Raw genomic sequence first — 23,548 nt, 5'->3', positions numbered from 1 at the left:
AGATCCTTTGGAGCAGCCAGAACTAAAACTCCTTGAAAGGAATAGTAAAGGGAAAGGGCTAGGCCAATTTTGAGGGGCAGTTACCTGTTTTTCTCTCCCGTTCTGCTGCCTTCCATTGCTCTTTTCCTGTCTTTTGTTGTCATTTCCATAATTTATTGATGAACATCATGTATGAGGCAGTAGGCATTCTCCCATTTTAAAATTCATCTCTCTGGACAGGGAGCAAGAACCTCCTTCGGCTACTACCGAGGTTAACATTTTAGATCATTTGGATGTTTGGTTCATGTGAAATGTTCTTTACTTACTGGAAAGTTATTCCCTCCCACAAGCTGCTTGCTTGAGTAATGAATTCTCTTTTTCAATTTGCAGCTTTACCCAGGTTCAACTGCCATTCTTAGGTCGCTCTTAAAGCACAGAGGAGTTTTGTAGCTTGCGTCCAACAGGCACTGAGGATTTCTAGGTCTCTCAGATCTTTTCTAATCTTACGGGAATCTTGGCTGAGAACATTTCTTTATCCTTATAAAAGAAAATGCCCAGTCCTCTTCATACCGATATCTTTGATTCATCATCCATCCATCCATCCATCCATCCATTCATTATCGAGTAATACCTGTTGAGTGCTCCTGTGTGCAAGGTACTCCAGTAGGTGCTGGGAATGCAGAATAAAACCTCACACTCCCTAAAACTCCAAAGGATCTTACATGCAGTCTGTGAAGTTCTATAGCCGCTGGGCATCTAGTGCTAGTTCCAGTTGTGGAAGAAAACCCCAAGTGGACATGAAGGATAGCAATCTCTGGAGCTCTGCTGCCCTCTTTATCAGACTCCCTTCACTCCTTTCATCCATCCATCAATTCTGTCACCAAATATTTATTGAGAGCTAGGTGTAGTTCTAAATGCCATGGTCAAATAGTATATTAACCATGCCTTCCATTCAAGGGACTAGAAGAGCTTACCATCCCGAAATCTGATGTTAGGGGCATTCTGGTTCCCTGGCTCTTTTGTTTAACAAGGGCTTTCATATCCCTGTTAGGCCTAGACACCCAGTTGAGGCCAAGAGTCAGAAAGTGGTGCGGGAAAGGCAGCCTTGCTGGTCTGTAGGTAATTTGTAACGATGAATCTGCACCCTCTGATGTTTCCCATTTCTTCCCTTTACCTTTTCTTCTTTTATGGTTCCTTGACTTTTACTTTTGGAAACCATCAGTGTTGGAACTGACTTATGGAGGCCTCCTGGTACCAGACTGGGCAGAGACTTTAACACAAGGCAAACCTGTGTTAATTGTCATTTACTGGTTTTAGGTTATCGGGCAAGTTACTTAATTTCTCTGAACCTCAACTTCTTTATCCATGAAATAAGAAAGATAATTTTGTTGTAAAAATACACAAGGTAAATTGTAAGTACCTGGCACAGGTAGACTTAGTTTCCTTTGGTTGCCTAGTGTTGTCTCCCAGAAACGAACAGTTGGTGAGAGGAAAAGTGGATCACAGGTAAACACTGAACTGGAATGGAGATAATGGATGCTTTATTGGAGGCATAAAACACAAATTGTTGACTTTTGTGTGACCTTTGGTGCATTTTCCCTTTCACTATTATGATCTCATAGATTGACAGTTTTCATGGAAAGAGATATTAGAAGAAAAAAAATTCTGAAGAATTTTTCTTAGAAACATTCCTCAGGTTCCCACTTATGTAATATTTTTCAAGAATAAAGTTATAGTTGTTTGCTTCAGTAGATATTAGCTGCCATCCAAAGTAAATAGAATATTTTTAAAAATACTGTTCAAGTAAAATAAATGTATGGGTCATGTATTGCTAGATGATTTTTTAAGTAATCTCTAGCTCCAGCATGGGGCTCAAGCTCCTGACTGGGAGATCAAGAGTCACATGCTCCATGGACTGAGCCAGACAGGGACGCCTGCATTGCTGGATTTTATTCAGTTCAAAGACCCATCCTAGAAAATACCACCGAAAAAGTGAAGCCTTGGTTTTGGGACACTTTAATTCCTGTTGTCAATCTTAGAGTAATTTCTGTGGAGAAATTCTGCTAAGCTTTTGATGTTGCTATGTTGAAAAACCTGACAGGCAAAATCCAAATTTAATACCTAAAATTAATAGCCTTTTAAAAGGCTAAGGATGAAATTCGAATTCATAATTTGTAAAGAATCTTTGTCAACTGATAATTGATATCGAAGAACCACATAAGGCTTACTTTGGTGGCATTGCTATCTTCAGAGATAATAATGTTATCTTAAAATACAGTTTCATTGTTAATTTATTCTTCCTCATTCCTCCAACCATCTGAGTGAGAGATCTGTCTCTTTCTTTTCTCAGTCTCACTTTGTGTGGTAATAAAAACAGATACTTGAATTGGACTTTATAAAATTTTGGTCTGTTAACTGGTCCTATATGACATAATCCTAGGGGCTAATTCATATAAGTGGTGAGAAAATTATTTTAGTCATTTCTAAAATATTAGGTCTGTTAATATCCCATAATAATGTTAATTAGGAAGAAAAGAAAGAAAGAATGTTTGGTGTCTACAAATTTTGACCGTTGCTAGACAGAGGCTTATTCATACACCTTTGTATGAGTGGAGTTACAGTGAGATAAGACCCATGTATATTGATTATTCAGTGATTCATAAAATAAGGGATTACCATTGAAGTAAACTGATAGAAAAATGAGAGAGAAGGGCAGAGAAAAAAAAATCATTAAATTGTTTAATTCTTTTCAAGCTGTTTTATATTCATTGCAAAATTGAGAAGATACAGAGATTTCCCATAGATGCCCTCCCTGCACCTACGTTATATAACCTCTTCCCCTGTCAGCATCCCCACCAGACTGGTATGTTTGTTACAATTGATGAACCTGCATTGATACATTATAATTAAACAAAATCTGTAATTTAAAGAAGAGTTCATTCTTGGTGTTGCACAGTCTTTGGGTATGGACAAGTGTATTATGGTACGTATTCATCATGATAGTATCATGCAGAGCATTTCAGTGGCCTAAAAATTCTGTGTGCTCCACCTGTTCGTCCCTCCTCACCCAACCTCTGGCAATGACTGAGCTGTTTGACCATCTATAGTTCTGTTTTTCCCAGAATGTCTTCTAGTTGAAATCATACCATATGTAGCCTTTTCAGATTGATGTCTTTGACTTCATACTATGCATTTAAAGTTCCTTTACATCTTTTCATAGCTCAGCAGCTCATTTCATTTTAGTGCTGAAAAATACTTCATTGTCTGTAGGTACCACAGTTTATGTACCTATTTACTTACTTACTGAAGGTCATCTTGATTGCTTCCAAGTTTAGCAATTATGAATAAAACCACAGTAAACATCCCATATGCTGGTTTTTGTGTGGACGTAAGTTTTCATTCTCTTGGATAATTACTAAGGAGTGTGATTGCTGGATCATATGCTAAGAATATATTTAGTTTTATAAGAAACCATGGGTTGTTTGTGTGCCTGTATAATTTTGCTGTCCCACCAGCATTGAATATGAGTTCCCTGTTGTTCCACATCCTTGCCAACATTTGATGTTGTCATTGTTCCAGATTTTGGCCATTCTGATAGGTGTATAGTAGTACATCCTTGTTTTTTTAATTTACGTTTCCCTGGTGACATATGATGTGGAACATTTTTTCATATGCTTATTTGTCATCTCTGTATCTTAAATGTTGAGGTATTAGGTCAGGTCTTTGGCCCATTTTTAAGTCAGGTTATTTGTTTTCTTATTGTTGAGTTTTAAGAGTTCTTTGTATATTTTGGATAACAGTCCATTATCAGATGTGTGTTTTGCAAATATTTTCTCCTACACTATAGCTTGGCTTTTCATTCTCTTGAAAGTATCTTCATGAACCTGATTTTAATTAGGTTCAGTTTATTCATTCTTTCTTTCATGGATACTGTCATTGTCACTGTATCTAAAAAGTCATCACCATACCCAAGGTCTTCTAGGTTTTCTCCTATATTATCTCCTAGGAGTTTAGTAGTTTTGTATTTTATGTTCAGATCTATGATTCATTTTGAGTTAATTCTTCTGAATGAATGGTGTAATACTGTGTCTCGATTTTTTTTTTTTTTTTTTTTGCATGTGGATGTCCAGATGGTCCATTTGTTGAAAAACCATCTTTGCTCCATTGTATTGCCTTTGCTACTTTGTCGAGAATTAATTGACTGTATATGGATCTATTTGGGGGGCTCTCTTTTCTCTTTTGTTGACCTATTTGTCTGTTCTTTTGTCAGTCCCAAACTGTCTTAATTACTATAGCTTTATAGTAAGTTTTGAAGCCAAGTAGCATCCTCCAACTTTGTTCTTCTTCTTCAGTATTATGTTGGCTATTCTGGGTCTTCTGATACTCCATATAAACTTTAAAATCATTTGTTGATATCCGCAACTTGCTGGGATTTTGATTGGGATTACACTGATTCTATAGATAAAGATGGGAAGAACTGATATCTTGACAGTTTTGATTCTTCCTGCCCATGAACATGGAATATTATTTATTTAGTATCTCTTTGATTTTTTTTCATTGAGAGTTGTGTGGTTGTCCTTATATAGATCTTCCATGTGTTTTGTTAGGTTTATACCTAGGTACTTCAGTTTTGGTGATACTCATTTAAATGGTACTGTGTTTTTAATTTCAAATTCCACTTGTTCATTGGTGGTATCTAGGAAAGTAATTGACTTTTGTGTATTAACCTCATATCCTAAAACCTTGATATAATCACTTATTAGTTGTAGGAGTTATTTTGTTGGTTGATTATGTCATCTGTGAACAAAGGCAGTTTTATTTCTTCCTTCTAAATCTATATTTTTTAATTCACTTTTTTTTTTCTTTTTTGCCTTACTGCATTAGCTAGGACTTGCAGTTTGGTGTTGAAAAGGGTAGTGAGAGGGGACATCCTTGCCTTGTACCTGATTTAAGTTGGAAAGCTTCTAGTTTCTCACCATTAGGTTTGAGATAAGCTGGAGGTTATTAAGTTGAGGAAATATATCTTTATTCCTAGTTTACTAAGAGTTTTTAATCATGAATGTGCGTTAGATTTTGTTAGATATTTTTTCTGCATCTCTGATACGGTCATGTGATTTTTCTATTTTAGCTTATTGATGTGATAGCTCATAATAATGTATTTTTGCATGTTAAACCAGCCTTACGTGCCTGGGATTTTATTAGACCTTTTGAACCTAAAACAGATGCAGTTAAACTTGAAGGAATTATAGGGTCTAAATTTCTCCATTGCCAGAATTAGTCTTTCATCTTCATGTGCAGTTTGATAGAAAAGCAAAAATTAGTAATCATTATATTTCCCATTCACCTGTTTACTGAAAGATAGTGCTACATAACTGATAATTTAAAATTAATGATAATGAGAGGAAATTTCATATCTTTTAAGTATATTGAAATTCCCGTTAAAGAAAAATAAATAAACATCAGTAAGAGGAGGAGGAAATGGGCTCATTATGCTTCGTAACGTAGTGGCTCTGAGAGTTAGTGCTCTCTACACGCTAATAGTCTGCTCCTGCTAAAGTTGTGAACATGACCCTCACATATTTAATACAATTGTAATGTCAGATGCAACATTGACTGGCTGAAAGATAATGAGGTTTTTCAACGTGCATTAACCTTAGTGGAGTTTTTGTTTGTTTGTTTGTTTCAGCCATTTATATCTTTGAAATATTGGGATTTTGAGCCTACAGTTTTGTCACCTATATACGGAAAACTTTCTACCTTATAGTGGTGTTTTGCCATCTAAATAGGACAGCAGAGTGAGTAAAGCACATTGTTTAATGCCAGGACGGGCTTATTTTAGATGCCCAGTAATTGGTAGCTATTAATTTATAGCAGGATGAACATTATGTTAGAGTTTTTTTAGTAGAATTTTATTGCTGTGTTCTTTGCAGTATGAGATTCTTTAGCTATTCTTTTTACCAACTGGAAAAGCTATGACTCTTTTGCTTCCCAAATTCCACTGCTGTGTTTTCACTTGAATGAGCAGCTGTATGATAAAACTCCCAGCCTAGACAGCTGGATAAGCTAACACTCAACAATTCAGTAAATAAAACTCCATTTTATTTATTTCACCTTTCTCTTTCATAGCTATTTTAGTTTGTAAGCAATGGGATTTAAGTTTGATGTTTGACTTTAGGTTGGCTTAGGAGAAAAATGTATTTATTTCAAAAAAAAGGTTGTTTTAAAGGCCTGCGAAAGGATAAGTCATAGAGAAATTAATAGGGTGGAATTACCTGTTTAAAGACACTCTCCTCTTGGACATAGAGAATTTTTTTTTTTAAATGCAGAATATGGTGCTTTTCTTTTGTGAATTATTATCTATAAGCCTCTGAGGTATGTGGTGTCTGTTGAGTATCATATGTCAATCAGAACAAAATTAGAAACAGTTGTCCCTTTAAAGGATTCTTTTTCTCCAAAATGGGCAATCACCCTTGGGGGTTTTGAAAGAAAAACAAAAAGACCTTTTTGGTTCTTGTTATTTTAATGGTGTTTTAGTTTGTATAATTTGGCTTAAGGTCCAGGGTAAAAACTGTGGAAGGGCAGGGCCCAGTACTTAAGATGCACGGTCACACGGTCACACTCTCTCTGATTGTTTTATTTATATTAAGTTCTAAAAACAATGTCTGGACGCAGGATAATGGCAGTGACCTCAATTGCAGCTCTTAGCTGATTAGGCCCTCATGTTCAGAGAAAAATATTGTCGATGTAAATTTAAATTTTTTTAACAAGATTATTTATTTATTTATTTGTCAGAGAGGAGAGGGAGAGCGAGAGAACACCAGCCAGGGAAGCAGCAGGCAGAGGGAGGAGGAGAAGCAGGCTTCCCGCTGAGCAAGAAGCCTGATGTTGGACTAGATTCCAGGACCCTGGGATCATGACCTGAGCCGAAGGTGGATGCCTAACCAACTAAGCCACCCAGGCACCCCAAATTTAATAGTTACATAGTATTGGTGAATGATAAAGCAAGCACCTAAGTAAGCCTTTTGAATTATATTTAGGACTGTTGGGTCCCCCAAAATTGGGTACCCCAATAATGAGTCCGTGATTAAAGGAGTGAGATTGATACAGAGCAAAGGTCAAGCAAAGCTTTATTTCAAGCCAAGCATCAGGAATCATACTGACCATCAAACAGACCGGTCAGGGCAGCCCCTCCAGAGAGGACAACCCCTCCCTGCTTTCCAGACTAACTTTTATAGAGCAAAGGCCATGTGGTTGGACCTGGCCACACACAGGTGTCCAATCGTAACACACACAGGAAACCCCACAGTGATGCTAGGTGACCAACTGAATTACAATTTACTCTAGTAGACATTTGAACCAGCCTATCACACCTTGGTTAAGATTGGCGCCAAAAGGCTCCCAAAGGGCAGGGCCCATACTCCTTGGCAGCTAGGAGACAGAATGTGCCCACTGACTGAATACCTCTGGCCTGACCCACCCTTGGACTTGGACTTTGTTACCTGGGACTGGTTTCCCTGACTTGCTTTTAAATAAGTTCCCCGGGAGGGGGGTGGCAAGGTCAATTTCAACCCTGGTTCAACTGGTTCGACTGGGATGGGGCTGCTCTGGCTGAATAGGCCCTTACAGGACAATTAGGAAAATCCTTGGAAAAAAAAGTAGTGGTAAGTCATATGGTATCAAGGAGAAGTACGTGTGTTTTATGGTTTATAACATTTGGTGCTTGTGAAAAGGCACTTGTGGGGCTTAGGAAAAAATGTTTACGTATTTTCCTGAGTGAGTTAATAATACTTAGTCCTTAAATAGCTTCTTCAGGGCATTATTTTAGAGTCAGATTTCTATTCTATTCTAGTCAGATTACTATTTCACAAATCAAAAAAAAAAAAAATAAACCAGTCAAGCTTTAATTTTTTTCTGGTGGTGCTGAGCTTGTTATTTGGCATATATGCGTGGTAGGTACTCTGTGATCTCCGTGGGATGCATGAACACATTTATAATTTTTATATTAGTTTCTCAGATGGAAACTCAGCCTTCAAGCATAATACATAGCAGAGTTTAGAGAGGGAATCTCTTTGGTGAATGTAGGCATTCTTTCTTAATGTTGTACTGAAAACTCTTGGAAGCCGTGGAACATCAAAAATGAAATACATCTTTCTTAAACTCCTTCCATGTTTCTTTCTGGTTTCAGCAAATACTGGTGCTTCTTCCTTGGAAATGATATCTGTCCTTTTCTGTTTTATTTTCTGTCCACTCCCAGTTTTTGTAAATTACAATAACCTCACATATGAACAATTACAGAGCCTGCTGACCTGCTTCCCTGGCTTCCCTCTGTAGGCGCGGTGTCCTTTTCCCTGATGCTAATCTACCCTAAAAACGACGACAGATTAATCTTCAGGTACTACAGCACTCTGCAGTTACTTCTCTAACGATAAATTCTCTTTCCCTTACATAAATGATCAAGGTCAAAAACCTGAAACTTGTAGTCAGGCCTACATGTTTACGTGTATCTATTGTTATTTCTCGCCGTTGACTCACGACCAGTCTTATCGATTTTAACTATAACTCCATTTGAAAGACTTTGTGGACCCTTTTTAAAATTACGTAATGGATTTCAGCACATCACTTTGAATTGTAATTATTTTCTCCTCTTCCCAGCCTCTTGAGGTAGGCACTTTATTTCATCTCTTAGGTGTCCCTGGACTTGTAATGTTGTAGGCTCATGCAACTTACAGTTGGTGGTCTATACATTTTTAAGTCTTTACCTGTGTAAAATGTCCTATCATTGTATTAAGGGACTTTATCTACTCTTTTTTTTTTTTGGTTCAGTTAAAGTTTATTGAGTATTAAGTGAAAGACCCGCGGATCCCCTTACCCAAGTATCCAACACTGCCACTGGATGCAATCAGCAAGAGGTTCTTTATTGTTACGCAGGCGCCTGCGGGTGGTCAGCAGCTCCTGCTAGCTGAGCACACCCGGCTGGGGTGGTGCCGGGTTTTTATAGACAGGTACAAACAAGTTTTGGGTGGGGCGCAACTGATTGGTTGACAGAACTTTTGAAAAAGGCATACGTGGAGTTTGCTGATTGGCTTTGGGGACCCGCGCGCACGTGCACGCGCAGAGAGGCGGGAAGGGGGAACAAGCTGATTGGTTCTGAGGGCCGGTGTGCGGGAGGAGAGAGGCAGAGAGGGGGAACAAGAAGGGGGAAGGTAGGAATGCCATCATGGCGTCTTCTATTATTTCTAAAGGCCAAGCAGTTACAGAAGGGCAAAAGAGCAATTAATAAGCAATTAATAACCTAATTTACGCCTAAAAGCCAGCGGTTCACAGAAAAGCAAACAAGCGGTTAGTTATCCTATCTATCTTCTAGGGGAGGGGTCTTTCATTAAGTATCTACAAGACATGGTATTGGGTGCTTATATGTAGTGCTGAGTCTGCTTCTCTGTGCAGTCTGTCCATAGCTGACAGTGGCGTGCTCGCCTTTGATCATACTGATGCACTGATTTGCTGGGAATCATCGTATTGCTAGCTCTTCATTCAGGTATTTATGTATTAATGTTCCTAACCTGGTTATTAGTTCGTTAAAGTCATGTTCAGTTTCTGCTGTAATTAAATATGTGGAAAACACCCACTGCATACTCTGCCCAGAGACAGAGGTGTCCTAACCATCTTCAAGATGGAAAGTAAGGAAACTTTGTAGGAGGAATTCAGAGTCTATGACAGAGGAGAGAATTTAATGAGTGAAATTGTTGGGAAAGGCAATGTAGAATTTCTTGAACGATAATAAGCACTAAGAGGTCCTTGAAAATTAATACGAGTGGATGTTGTTTGGTGCGGACTCCCCGTGAAGAGGCATGGTGTTGAGTGCTTCCCAGGCATCCTTCCATTTCTTGTTCAGGCTTGTTAATTGACGGAATGGCGGAAGACGTGTGAACACAAGCAGATGTTCTGGCCTCTGCATAATACGGTGTCCTTGCTTATTGTTAATGTATGCCAGTTCAGTGTCTTTTGTTTGCCAGTTGGGGCGGTTTTCTACCCGGAAGACTCTCAAATCTAATGAATTCAGCCTTTTCTTCTAAAGAGCTTTGCCTATTCTTTACCTGGAGTATATAATGAAAGATTCCTTGTTTTGATCCGCTTTATTCATCTTCATTGTGTAAGACGGAATGCCATGGCAGCATATTGAGCATAGTCTGAGCAGGTCACTATGTGGCACAGTTTCTGAGCGTTACTAATAACTGAACAGTGTATTAGCAAAAAAGAGTATGCACTTCTTGCCTGTGATGGCAAAGGAGGGTTAGGTCATGAATATGCTGAGTAGTCTCATTTATATGTAACCTCAGTCAGACAGATAGTCTGTTTTTTTATTTATTATTATTATTATTGTTTTTTTTTTTTTTTTTTTTTTTTTAGTCAAATCCAGATACTTAATGACTGATATTAGGCTGTCTGTAACAGATTGGGAGAAAAGCATTATTATTATTATTATTATTTTAATCTTGGCCTATGATACCAGAACGAGGTTTGAGTTATATGTACTATTCATCCAATTTTGTCATGAATCATAATGAAATAAGAAAACACTTCTAAGGAAGAAGCAGTCAGCAAGTTTTTAAAAAATTCTATTAGCAGTGCTTTGGGTGGATTAGTACCTATATGCTAAAGCAAAAAAACAAAAACAAACAACAACAACAACAACAACAAAAAAGGAATAAAAGGAAATAAAATAATTAAATAAGAAAAAAAACCACAAAATATTTAGCAGTTGCAGAATTGGTTAAGATTTGGTTAAGATCTTTGTGCATGTCATTGTTTTTCTCTTCCTTCCAGTGGGCTGCCAAGAGAAAGGTAAAATGTAGTCTTTGAGGATGGAACAAAACATGGTATCTTTTCACTGACCAAGTTAAAAAAAAACAAAAAACACTTTTTATGAGCTGCTTGGATATTAATAACTTCAGTTTACATAACATGATCCTTCTGAGGAACTTCAAGTAATTTTTGCATTACCACCTGTCAGTTAATGTCTTGCTTCAGTTTCCTCAGCTGTGAAATAAATTAGGGGGATAACATGAATTTTAGCTTGTCTTCAGACTTTGTGATGCTGGGATGATGTTGGATTTTCAGGGACAGCCTCTGGTCCCTGAGGTACTGGATTGATAATATAGTACAGGTAGAGTATTCCAGTTTCAAAGCAACCCAAATGATCTAAAAATTAGTATTATATTCATACTTCGCAGTTACCGTACTTCTCAGACCTGCACGCCACACGATAAGGAATGCAGTCCCCTGTGTGATACTGGGAATGCAGTATCCAGTCAAGCAGAAGTAATGGACATTTATTTGAAACCTCCTGTTTTGCATTTTTCATGATTTCATTATCTAGGATTAGGAATGCGAATAAAAGAAAACAACTAAGGAGCCATACACAATGGTGGTTATTTTTGTGTCACATAAAGAAAGTACTGAGGTGGGCCGTTCAAGGTAGTATGGCAGTTGTGACCAGTCAGCAGGGGCCAGCCCTCTGTCCTACTGTCCCAGACGGCTGTTCTTATCCTCATGGTCAAGATGACTACTGTGTTTCAGCCATTGGAAGGCCCACTCTGCTTATGTGTCATTGTCCGGAATGTGGCCTAGTCACATGTTCATGCTCAGCTTCTTCAAAAGGCTGAAAAATGTTCTTTACTTGGGTGGCAGTAATGCCCAGTTAATGCTTGGGAAATGGAACTCAGGAAGTAGAGAAAGTGGATTTTGCGAGGCAGCGAGTTTCTCCTCTACGATGATATACCTTTATTTATTATAAAAGAGGATTTAAATGCTATTTATCGGTGAAAATGAACATTCCAGGGTAATGTATTTATTTTATGGCTGTATGGTGTGTATTCCTCGTACACTTGGGTGTTTTCCCCACCAAGAAATACAGACTTACATGTGATTGCTTTAAATTTAGTAAACACACAGCAGGGAGCCTGCTTCCCCCTCTCTCTCTGCCTGCCTCTCTGCCTGCTTATGATCTCTCTCTGTCAAATAAATAAATAAAATCTTGAAAAAAATAAAAAATAAATAAATTTAGTAAACACGGATTTAAACGGTATGTGAGCTGTTGATTAAAAGCAACGTTTTGGACCAGTGTTTTTGTTTGTCTTTTGTTTTGTTTTGTTTTTTACCAGCATTGGATTGGTATGCAGAGATTTTTCCTGACTGAGCTCACTTGTAGATTCTGCATTTGCCCTGAGGACCTGATATTTGCTAGGATCACTGAGTCCCTCTCCCCAGGTGTTAAGTTCTTTGCTGTGATTCCAGCCATTTGTTGCCCTCAGAGTTGTATTATTTCAGAATGACTGGCAATTGGCCAGGCCTGGAGCCCTGCTTACCTGTGTCTTCTCTTCCTGGAGCATATTACAGTATTACAAATAGCACATGTTGGGTAATTTTCCCACATTCTCACATTCCTTTTCTGTATGAGCTATTTTTTAAAGGTTCGTAGGCTTTGATGCAGTATATATACTACTACTCCATACAATATATTAATTTGTCTGTTTTTACTTTAAAATGATACACATGCATTCCTATATTTTTATGAAATATTTTGTCCGTGACCGTGGTTTCTAGTTCCATTAAAAGATTGATTTCTTGGTGGTGTTTATGATGCTTGATTGTTGGTTTTTAATGTTTTAAGTGTTAATTTATTGGAATTTGTTGGAATCATCTGCTAGGTAAGAGGAGTCCAGGATGATCTCATAAACTCCAGAGTTTTTGTTAATCTGGGCTCTCTTTAACTGATCATGCTCATTTCTTTCCTCTCATAGAAATGATTTTTTCTTCTGTAAGTGCAGAAGTTCTCTTTCTATTCTGCAACATCTTTTTTCTTTTTTCCCTTGATATGACCTTCCCTTTGCCCAAAAAGTTCTTTTTCACTCTACCATTTCCTGTCTCTACTATAAACTTTTCTACCTGAAACTCAGTTCTTTAAAAACTCCTTACCTTTTTATTGTTCCTGACAAGTGTTCCTTCTCTACTTTTGTTCTCATTTTGCCAGGTCTTAGATTTTTGGAGCTAGGTGAGATGCTTGAGATCTTTGCCAGCAAACATTTTAGTTACAACTGTTAAGGGGAGGGAGTGTTTTTTTTATCTAGTTTTCTTGTTTTTCATTCTAGTGGATGATTGTCATACAAATTTTCCTTTGGAGTCCTAGAATAAAATAAATCCCATGTATCAAGAAAATATGTCAACAATTTGACTTGGCAAGTCTTTATTCTTTTCATTTTTCCTCATCTGAGAATATTTGAAGAAGAATCTTCCTAGAGTATTAAGGTTTTTATCTTTATATATGTCTCCTTGTTACGATATAAAATTCTCCATGTTTTAATTTTATGAGAAATTCAGGACAGTTTTAAGGTTTAAAACAATACTGGTTGGTTTTCAATATATGCGTCATTTTTTTGTTTTGTTTTGTTTTCTTTCATTGCTCTCATACATACTCTGATAGGGGTTTCCTTCATGCTCTCTCTGCTACAAACATAGCTCAGTTTCATAAACTCATTAAGTGCTTACTACTAAACCTATACAGAGCAGTGGTTTTTTGGAACACGCATAGCATGTCTGGTAGTCAGTGGTGTCCAGGAATGAGAATAGAGAATATGAATTTGTTGTCCGAAAGTTTCCTTTGGAACAGTGTCATTATGCATCACAACTAGATTCTTAAGACGTCTTCCAGATGTCTCTTAAAGTAATAATTGATCTATGATATACTGAAGTCCTAAAATACAACTTCAAATATCCTAAATACCATGTAGAGTAATAACACTTGTGAAAATGTGTGTATATTTCAGAAAAAGATTTACAAATGAACCTTTGGATTCAATCCATTTATATGTTGATGGGTGTTTGCATGGGTTTGATTTAGCAAAACAATGAAAATTTCATGTAAGATCAGATATGTATTTAATGGATGTTTGAGTATACCTGATTTAGGGTCAGTACAATGTTTTGGGTGCTTTGATATTCAAGGAATTTATAGTCTGCTAAAGGAGATGACATATGTATACAAATAATTTTATAATAAGTCCATATATGAAAAATACCATAAGAGAGATATAAAGTACTATCAAAAGAAAGACACAAATAATAATTTCCTAAAATTGGCAAACTCAAGGGTTGGTGTAGAAGGTGGTATTTGATCTTTCCTTGAAGCTCCTGTTCAGTATGGATAGATGAAAGTACATGATGCAGGGTAACCGGAGTGAACGAGTGTGGGTAGCAATGGGACAGGCTATGAGAATGTAGAATGATCTAAGGTGGTTCGCTGTAGAAAATGAGAAGCAGATCGGCCTTGGATTGTCCATGAAAATCTGAAGATTTTTTTTTCACAGATTAAGTTTGAAAATTGCAGTTAACAACTTGAGCATTGGGGCGCCTGGGTGGCTCAGTGGGTTAAGCCTCTGCCATCGGCTCAGGTCATGATCCCAGAGTCCTGGGATCGAGCCCTGCATCAGGCTCTCTGCTCAGTGGGGAGCCTGCTTTCCCCCTCTCTGTCTCTGCCTGCCTCTCTGCCTACTCGTGGTCTCTGTCTGTCAAATAAATAATTTAAAAAAAAAAAAAGAACTTGAGCATTGAGTAGAGAATACTTGAATAAGACTTTTTAGTATACTGGTTTGGATTATATAGCCAACTTTTATGAGAGAACTTAGGGTTTAGGATAGAAAGAACTTGTCAAGAAAGAAATTTTGGGCTGCTCATTCAGAAGTAGACTTTGACTACAGACTTCTTTGGGAGCATAGTGTGGTTAATTGTATTAATGGAAGGAAGTCATGATATTGGCAAATTAGAAAAGCAAATGAATCCAAATTTTAGTTCCACAGAGTTGACTTGAGACTGTGAATAATTTGGTGGAGTGCACCTGTAAGAGAAGTACCAGGAGAGGGACTGAGAGACGTGACAACCCCATGCAGCCTTATGGTGTTTGTCCTTCATTTATACAGCCTTTGCTGAGACCAGCTAGGAGTTTTACCTTTTTCTGATCTTCCTGTTCTTTCTCCAAGCAGTGGTGAGATTTGTTTGTAAATTGTCTTTATATAGGTTAGTCTGTGAAATATTACACCACCTAGCAGGCACTGTTACCATGGCTCTGCTTATTTCTACCCCAAGCAGAAGTGCTTTCCCTGAGATGACACAACTACTTATGCCAGGATCAGTGTACCATTGCCCAGACCCTTCTGGGTCATTGACTTTGTTGCATAGAAGGCGTTGCACTTCCTGAATAGATGTGGAAATAGATTATCTAAAAGGGGAGTGAGGTTGAGGGTCAGGGGGAGATCGGTTCCTAGTTTTCTAGTCTGTATCATTACTCCCCCAAGCAACTACAGAAGTAAACCAAACACCTCTCCTGCCTTCTTCCTGTCCATGTGCAGTATTCGTGCTCAGCATGGAAAGACCCTAGAGCTAATGGAAATATCTATGAGGTGATAGGGTGTGATCTTATCACACATTTGGTCTTTGTCTAGCTTCATAAACATTTTTTTAGATATTTGGGAGAAACTGACTCAGGTGCACTCTGATGCTATTATTGATGTGGAAGGATCTTACTGAGTGATTTACCCAGGAAATGTTAGGAATCTGACTGATTTTAACCAATTTCTGCATTTACTATTCTTCTCTTTATAGGTTTATAATCTAGAAACACCAAACGTCAGTATTACAGTATCAGAAAAAAGATTTTCTTTGATTTATGAAGGGATTCTTTAGTTGTCAAAGAATTTTTGACATTTTATTTCATTGAACTATTAATGTGTTTCTAATTGGTTTTGGAACCATTTACATACAACTTTTAATTGCTGGTTGCCACATATTCCATTCCATTCTGAATTCACCTCAGAAATTAAGAGAAAACTGAACTACAGTTTACAGAAACTTAAGGTAAATGTTGTTTGAAATTATATTATTTATTTGCAGGGTGTCCATTTCCCCAGCATAGAGGGAACAAATAGGACAAAGGTAGCATTCATGTGCTGCTGATAGTGAAGCCTGACCTGGACTCTGAACTTCTGGGTGGGAAACCATAATCTTGCTCTTTTTTATTCCTGGTACCTAGTGCCTGGCACTTAGGAATTGACCAATAAAAGTTTAACTGTTATTAAATTCTTGGATAAATGAATATGCCTGCAGGTTAACTAAGGGCAGTGCACTCAGTCCTTGGTAATACCAGTATACTTGAAAAGGGAACAGGCTATAAGAATTCTTATGGAAAAATACCAGGTGGATATTCTATTTTTCTCTGTTGATCTTGATGTAGACTGTAGGTCTACTGCTCAGAATTAGGTTCTTTGGGCCTCAAGTTTGTTATCTTATTTTCTTAAATAAGCAGTTGAGGTGGGTTTAAAGCACAAACTAGGCTTTCAGTGCCCACAGTTACTTCCCCTTCTCTCAGTCTTTTCTGAGAAAGAGATTCTACGACTTCATATTGGATCTCTTAGCATTTTTTAAAATTAACATATGATGTATTATTTGTTTCCAGGGTCTGGATTCATCAGTCTTACACACACAATTGACAGCACTCACCATAGCACATACCCTCCCCAGTGTCCATCCCCCAGTTTGTTTCCTGAGATTGAGTCTCTTACAGCTTGTCTCCTTCTCTGGTTCCATCCTGTTTCATTTTTCCCTCCATTTTATGATCTCTGTCTTGTTTCTCAAGTTCTTCATATTAGTGACATCATATGATAATTATCTTTCTCTGACTTCCTTTGCTTCACGTAGTAGCCTCTAGGTCCATCCATGTCATTGCAAATGGCAAGATTTCATCCTTTTTGATGGCTACATAGTATTCGTTTGTGTGTATGTGTGTGTGTGTGTGTGTGTGTGTGTGTGTGCATGTGTACACCACATCTTCTTTATCATTCATCTGCTGATGGACATCTGGGCTCTTTCCATGATTTGTTAGCCTTGTTTTTAAGATCCATCTGTGACTTTTGAGAAAGTAACCAGGTAAAATTCTTTGAGATGTTTCGATTCCTAGAGCTGTAAGAGCAATCTTAGTAACATTTAAACAACCATTTTTTAAAAAAAGATTTTAATTTATTTGACAGAGATAGAGAGAGAGAGCACACAAGCAGGAGGAGTGGCAGGTGGATGGAGAGGGAGAAGCAGGCTCCCTGCTGAGCAAGGAGCTGATGCAGGACTCCATCCCAGGACCCTGGAATCGTGACCTGAGCTGAAGATGCCGTTTAACAGACTGAGCCACCCAGGCACCCTTAACAACAATTTTTTCAATTCTTGTAGAATCTGTAGGCAAGGGATTGAGGTAGGGCCCAACAGGAATGAATGCCTGTGCTTTACCTTCTCTACGGTTTCGACTGGAAGACTTGAGAAGGAGAAGCTGGAATCATCCCTAGGCTCATTCAGTCAGATGTTGGGCTGTTGAGAGTGGCTGTGGCTGTCCACTGCGACCTTAAGGGGGCTCTTTCCTAGAACTCCTATTTGCGGCTTCTCCACGTGGTCTGGATTTGCTTGTAGCTCATATCATAGTTTGGGCATCAAGGATGCATGTTCCCAGAGAGAGAAGCAGGTGGCATCTGTATCCTTTCTGATGACCTAGCTTTTCATGTCACATAAGCATTCCTTCTACCATATTGATCAGAGCAGTCACAAGCTGGCCCAGCTTTGAGGGGTAGACACAGAGAGCTTCACTGGACTGGGGAATGGCAAGCTTCTGAAAGCACACGTGGGACTGCAGCCATTGTTTTATTGCTGGGAAAGTCCCAATCTACCACACGATGTAACTCCCATGTGTGTTGCTAAAATGTTCACATATGATTAATAATTTTTATAGCCCCCTAGAGTGAGTGCTTTTACCAAATAGACTATTTACCAATTCCTTGTATCCATTTAAAAAACAACCTGAGTTAAATGTCTTAAACAGATGCTGAAATCAATGGAGGAAAGTTTAAATTTAAAAGAAAAAATAGCTTTATTTGTATTCCTCAGTGTGGTGATTACAGGTTTGTTAATATTTTGGAGAGCGAATTGTTAGAACTTCTAATAACATGAGATTGTACAAGTAGTAAAATGATTGCATTTCTTCTCTGACAGAAGTAAATAATGAATACTCAGCTTCTAGGTAATTTTTTCCAGTTCTTTTTGCTTTATGCTATTTAACTTTTCCCATACCTTAATTTTAATCGAAGGCAACTTAGTTCAGACATATAATAAAGGCATACTTTATATAGTTCTAAGCTCTATTGTATGATTGAATAGGGAGTTACAGAGAGATTTTATACAGGAATTACCAAATTCTAAGAAATACCAAAATCGGTAAGATCCTCAGACTTCCTTTTTTAATTTGTTTTATTTGTTCTGTTTTGTTTTTTATTCTCTCCCTTTGGGCAAGTGGCTGACTTTGCTAGTCAGAGTTCTTTTCTTTTCTGCCTGGCCACTTCTCTTTAGGGTGAAGGTGGTCTGGAGAGGCCCAGCAGGGGACTGCCATGACCAGATTAAGTTGGACTCATTCTGGAATGAGAGTCTTGGTCATTATGAGACTGTGATCTGGTTTGGAGTCCTCTCAAAGGAACCAGATTGAGTAGAGGATGAAATTGATCTTTTGTGGGATGGCCTGGACAAGGACTGTAGGCACGTAACATCAACTCTTACGTTCTAACTTATTGAACTAGTGGACTGTGGTTTAAATAGTGCTGTGAACAGAAGTGTTACTAATTTATCTTGCTGGGTATTCTAGACCCAGAGTCTCTTTTTCTCACTCTTCCTCAAGAATTGCAGTAATTTGGGGGCAACTGGGTGGCTGGGTTGGTTAAGCGTCTGTTTTCAGCTCAGGTAATGATCTCAGAGTCCTAGAATTGAGCCCCCTGTCCATGGGGGGGGGCGGTCCCTGCTCAGTAGGAGCTCTACTTCTCCCTCTCCATCTGCCCTTCTTCTTCTTTCTCTGTCTCAAATAAATAAATGAAATAAAAAAATAATAATTACAGTAATTTCTTCATCATATTCTCTTTGGGAGAAATATATATTGAGGACACCACTGGTCCTAATGTCCATAACACTCATGTGTTTCCCCTTGAGGTACAAAGCTATATCCGCAGCTGATTTTTTCCTCCCAGGTTTCAAATTTTCCACTCCTTTCTAGATTGTTCCACTTGGAACAGAAGTGGCACAGAAATCTCAAATTCATTATGTTCAGATGTAAGCACATCTCCCCCCACCCCAACAGATCTGCTTTCCTTTTATGTTTCTTCCCTTGGTTAATTCCACAGCGATTCCAGACCAGAAACCTGAAAATCATGCTAACCCCGCCTTCTCCCAAGCTCTTACTTAAGTCTTTGGTTCTAATACACACTCAGACACATTTATTCCTTACACTTCTCACCAGCCCAGCCCTGGTTTAGATCCTCATCTGGTCCTCCCCATCTCCCCATCTCTTCTAAACACCCCATGATAATCTCTTCTTGTATGCATTTCGCTTTATTACAGCTGTTTCACTCATCTGCCTCCATCCTAGACATGGATTTTGCCCTGTTCATTCTGTCTCTCTGGCATAACAGTGTGATTATCACGAAAAAAGTTTCGGTTTTTTTCTTGGAAGGAAAGCAGACAGACAGCTAGATTGGCTGGCATACCTACCTTTATTTTCTCTAGGCAAGCCACATAGTTTAGTAGCCAAAGTTGAATTTTAAAAAATGAGACCTTTCTTTAAAATGCTGAACATTCTCTTTGTTGACTCAAATTCTAGCGAAAAGATAATCTTGTTTATCTATCTGAAAGAAAAAAAAATGAAACAATGCATTTGTTCATCTGTTTAAGGATGTAGATTACTCTGAGCTTTCTTGATTTCTTAAGGTAAGTAGTGAGCACCAAGAAGAGAGAAAGTCTTGTGTGTAAATTCACATACAAGTGAGGTGGAAAGTATCCAGGAGAGAGAACACCTCTTTCAAAGGAGATCAACAGAGAGGACATATCGTTTGTCAGGACTTTGGTCAATTACCGTGGTGTGAGGAGGAAATCTCAGGCACCAGAGGGCAGGCTGTATCTGGAGGAATGAAAAGCCGATAAGGTGTCCAAACCTGATGGGAGATAAGGATGGAAAATTAGGTTATGGCCATGTCGTTAAGAATGTAAACTCCGAGGATAGGAATTTTTGTTCATTTGCTTTTTGCTATGTCTCAAGTGCCTAAACTAAAAGAATGTCAGGTGTGGTACATAGCAGGTGCCCAGTAGTATTAACTGAATTAATAAATGGACTTTGAAACCCACCTAATTTATTGGGACACTATTTGATAGCCATGACATTTGTTTTTCTCCCCCCCAGCAAAACTTAGAACACTTAGCTGACAGCAGATTGTGAAGGAAAGAGTGTTGGGGAACTCACATCTGTACACTGTACACTCAGATGTACACAGAAAACACTTGCATCCTCTGTCTGCATCTTCATCCTTCCCCTTCATTCTTACTCTGTTGCAAACAAGCATATTCAAATATCTTTTATTCTCCCGAAATCTCTAGATTTTTAACTTCCTTTTGTAACAAAGAAAGATTTAGATGTTTTTTTGGGGGGGACTGATTTCTTTTTTTCTTTTTCTGGTGAGATTTTCATTATTATATACCCAGTGACTACTTTCCATCATACCTCAGTACCTGGCCATGATCGTAACCCTGGGACGTCCCAACTGTGTGCAATTTCTGGAGGTTCTTCAGAACCTTGAGAACTTGACTCTTTAAAGTCAAATCAGTGTTTCTGGGGTCTGCGTTGGTGGTATAGTGGTGAGCATAGCTGCCTTCCAAATCAGTGTTTCAAATTTTGCCTACTTTTCATTGTAACTGTAATAGCAAAACTAAAAGCCTTATGAGAAAGAAAGAAGATACTACAGAATCCCAGTGCAAAGGAACACACGCTTTTAGGTACTTAATGTCATTCTCCTGAATGCTTAGTGTGTTAATAAAAAAATCATCTTCTGAGATTTTTAAAAAGTAGAACCATCACCTTGACATTCATCACTATATTGCTTCTTTAGATTAGTTGTGGCTTAAGCCTTTTGGATCATCTTGGAAATCCTTGAATGTTCTGAAAAAACGAACAACTAGATTTGATCCTACGTGTAAAACGTTTTTTTTGGGTACTACTTCTCATTTGTTTGAACGAGATTTTTTCAGAAGAATCTCAACTGTGGTGAACTGAGAGAAAATATCTTGGTACAGAATGACTCCCCCCCACCCCATTGTCAATGTGGCTATCATTTCAGTCCCTGTTCAGTCTGTTGCTTATCAGACATCCTATCTAGGGAAAAATAACAGGGTAAATTTTTACTTAACATGGCACTTTTATATATTTGGTCTCATTTAATCTTCGCAATGACCTTGTGAATATCATCAGCACTTTTAATGATGAGAAATCTGGGCTTGAGAGAGAATAGACTTGAGTGAGATCACACAGCAAATGGTGGAACTGAGGTTTGAACAAAATCCTTTTCTAATCAGATCAGTGCAAATGATGGTTGGTACATTTCATTTTGAATGGTAACTTTCATATTTTATCTTCAATGGCATTTTTTGCTGTTGTTTAATAAGTCTTGGTTAACTGTCTTAGCAGTAGCCAAAGATAAGTTTGTTGTCCCCTGGTATTTTTAAATAAATTTATATCAAGATGTTCATTATTATCTTACCTACCGAGTTTTGCAGATGAATATTCCAATTCTCTGCAGCCCACCTGACCAAAGTGGAACGTTCTTTATGTCGGGCACTTTAAAATGGGAAAAGAGGCCTATTGATGTGGGTGTTGGAAACAAGAAAAAAGGTCCCTCTTCTCCCATCGTCATCTCTGTGTAGGATTCTCTCACAGTCCAGGCATTCTTTGTCTCGGAATGGACGCGGTTGACAAAGGAAGCAGTGTTGCTGCTTTCTCAACTGTGCTGGTCTCTGCTCAAGGCTCCTATTTTGTGGGGAGAGAAGAGAGTAGGTTTGGGTCACAGGCTGCCATCAGGACAGATTTGATAGTAACTAACTCAGGCGACCCAGTCTGGCCCCAGGTCTCAGGGAGCAGTGAAAGATCTCTCTAGGGAATCTCTCCCGATTTCCTCAGCCCTCAGAGTGAAGCCTAGACAGGCCAGAGCTGGGCCTCTACACAGCCAACTTTTAATTCGTTCTTCTTTCATGGGTTCTGAAGTGATTATCTTTTTAAAATTGTTTTTACATTTCTGGACTTGGGAGGTTTTCACATTGACCACAGCTAACAGTAGGCTTCTGTTTGTTTTTGGACAGGTGGCTAGGTATATAAAAAGGAGTTACCTAATGATTGTCTTCTCTAAGTTTCTCAAGATCTTGCTTTCTCCTCCTCTTTTTTTTTTTTTTTTTTTTTTTTTAATTTTGTTCACTTGAGAGAGAGAGAGAGAGACCTAGAGAGAGAGAGAACAAGCAAAGTGGGGGGAAGAGGGAGAGGAGGAAACATGCTCCGTGCTGAGGAGGGAGCCCAATGTGGGACTCTATCCCGGATCTCCAGGATCACGATCTGAGCCAAAGGCAGATGCTTAACTGACTGAGCCATCCAGGCATCCCTCTACTCCTTTTAATATTTTTCACATCCTTCATTTCTTGATATCCATCATGTCAAAACATGATGTAAAATTATTAAAAATTTTACACTTTGGGAGCGACTTGCTCCCTGCCGGTTACCTCTGTGTATCTCTTGGCTCCTGTTCCAGCCCTTGTCCCGTCTCACAGAGCCTAGTTACTTCCTCCTGGCTTGTCCTGAACTGCTCTCCACGTTAGGAACAGGGTAGAGTGCCTTATTCTCTATTTGGTGAAAAGAAATCTGGCAGTACTAGAAACCAAATCATTGCATATCCAGGTCATGATTATAACGAGTCAAGAAAGCAAATACATTAACATACAGTAATATTTATGATAAATATGTTATCCACATGTCCTTATTCTACTTTCTCCCATTAAGGACCAAGACAACTTAACTGTGCAAGAAGATAAAGTGATAATTTTTATTGCGAGGTTCTCTTTTCAAAAGCCTTATTTTATTTATATATATATATATATCATATGAACGATGTCCAGTTCATATATATATATATATCAATATAAGCTGTTTTTATATATAGATATATAGATATTGATATATATAATACAGCTTTTGAAAAAAGACCTCAATAAAAATAATCATTATATCTATAAAATTATGGAATTACATTTTTATAATTATTATGTTAAATTATAAAATAAAAATTATCTGTATACCTATATCCTACATAAGTATCTAAGTCAATTATTTTAATTGTATAAGAATGGAAATTTTCATAGTAATATAGTGAAGGAAGCACCTGCCTACTGCTGATTTCCTTCTTACTATTTGATTCATTATTGTGATAACTTCGGTCTCCTTTGGATTTGGAAAATGACCGAGTTCTTCCCCTCCACAAGGAGCCCGAAATACCGTAGAGATAGGCTCTGGGTCGGCCCGGGTCCTGACGGTCCGAAGCCCTGGGGGCGGCCGCAGACGCCAGACGCTCGTGCTCCGTGCTTGCTGCGCCATCTAGTGGAGGAGCGTGCCGCACGTGCCCCCGCCAGTTGAGCA

At 38.3% G+C, this 23,548-nt stretch overlaps 1 protein-coding gene and 1 long non-coding RNA gene across 3 annotated transcripts in view; one reads left to right on the top strand and one right to left on the bottom strand.

Annotated features, from left to right (window-relative positions):
• The window catches only part of UGT8 (UDP glycosyltransferase 8), an 89,305-nt gene that overhangs the window by 50,505 nt on the left and 15,252 nt on the right, over nucleotides 1-23,548 (top strand). The window lies entirely within an intron of this gene.
• LOC123393479 lies at nucleotides 19,959-23,495 on the bottom strand. Its single transcript, XR_006608259.1, has 3 exons — nucleotides 23,408-23,495; nucleotides 21,637-21,898; nucleotides 19,959-20,036 (listed from the first exon to the last, which is right to left on the bottom strand). It is a non-coding gene; the product is annotated as an uncharacterized LOC123393479 (long non-coding RNA).

Source organism: Mustela putorius, unplaced genomic scaffold, assembly GCF_011764305.1.
Source record: "Mustela putorius furo isolate JIRA1106 unplaced genomic scaffold, ASM1176430v1.1 tig00000868_pilon_pilon_pilon, whole genome shotgun sequence".
Lineage (NCBI taxonomy): Eukaryota > Metazoa > Chordata > Mammalia > Carnivora > Mustelidae > Mustela > Mustela putorius.
The sequence above is the reverse complement of the archived record's forward strand: the minus strand, read 5'-3'. Positions and strand labels throughout refer to the sequence as shown.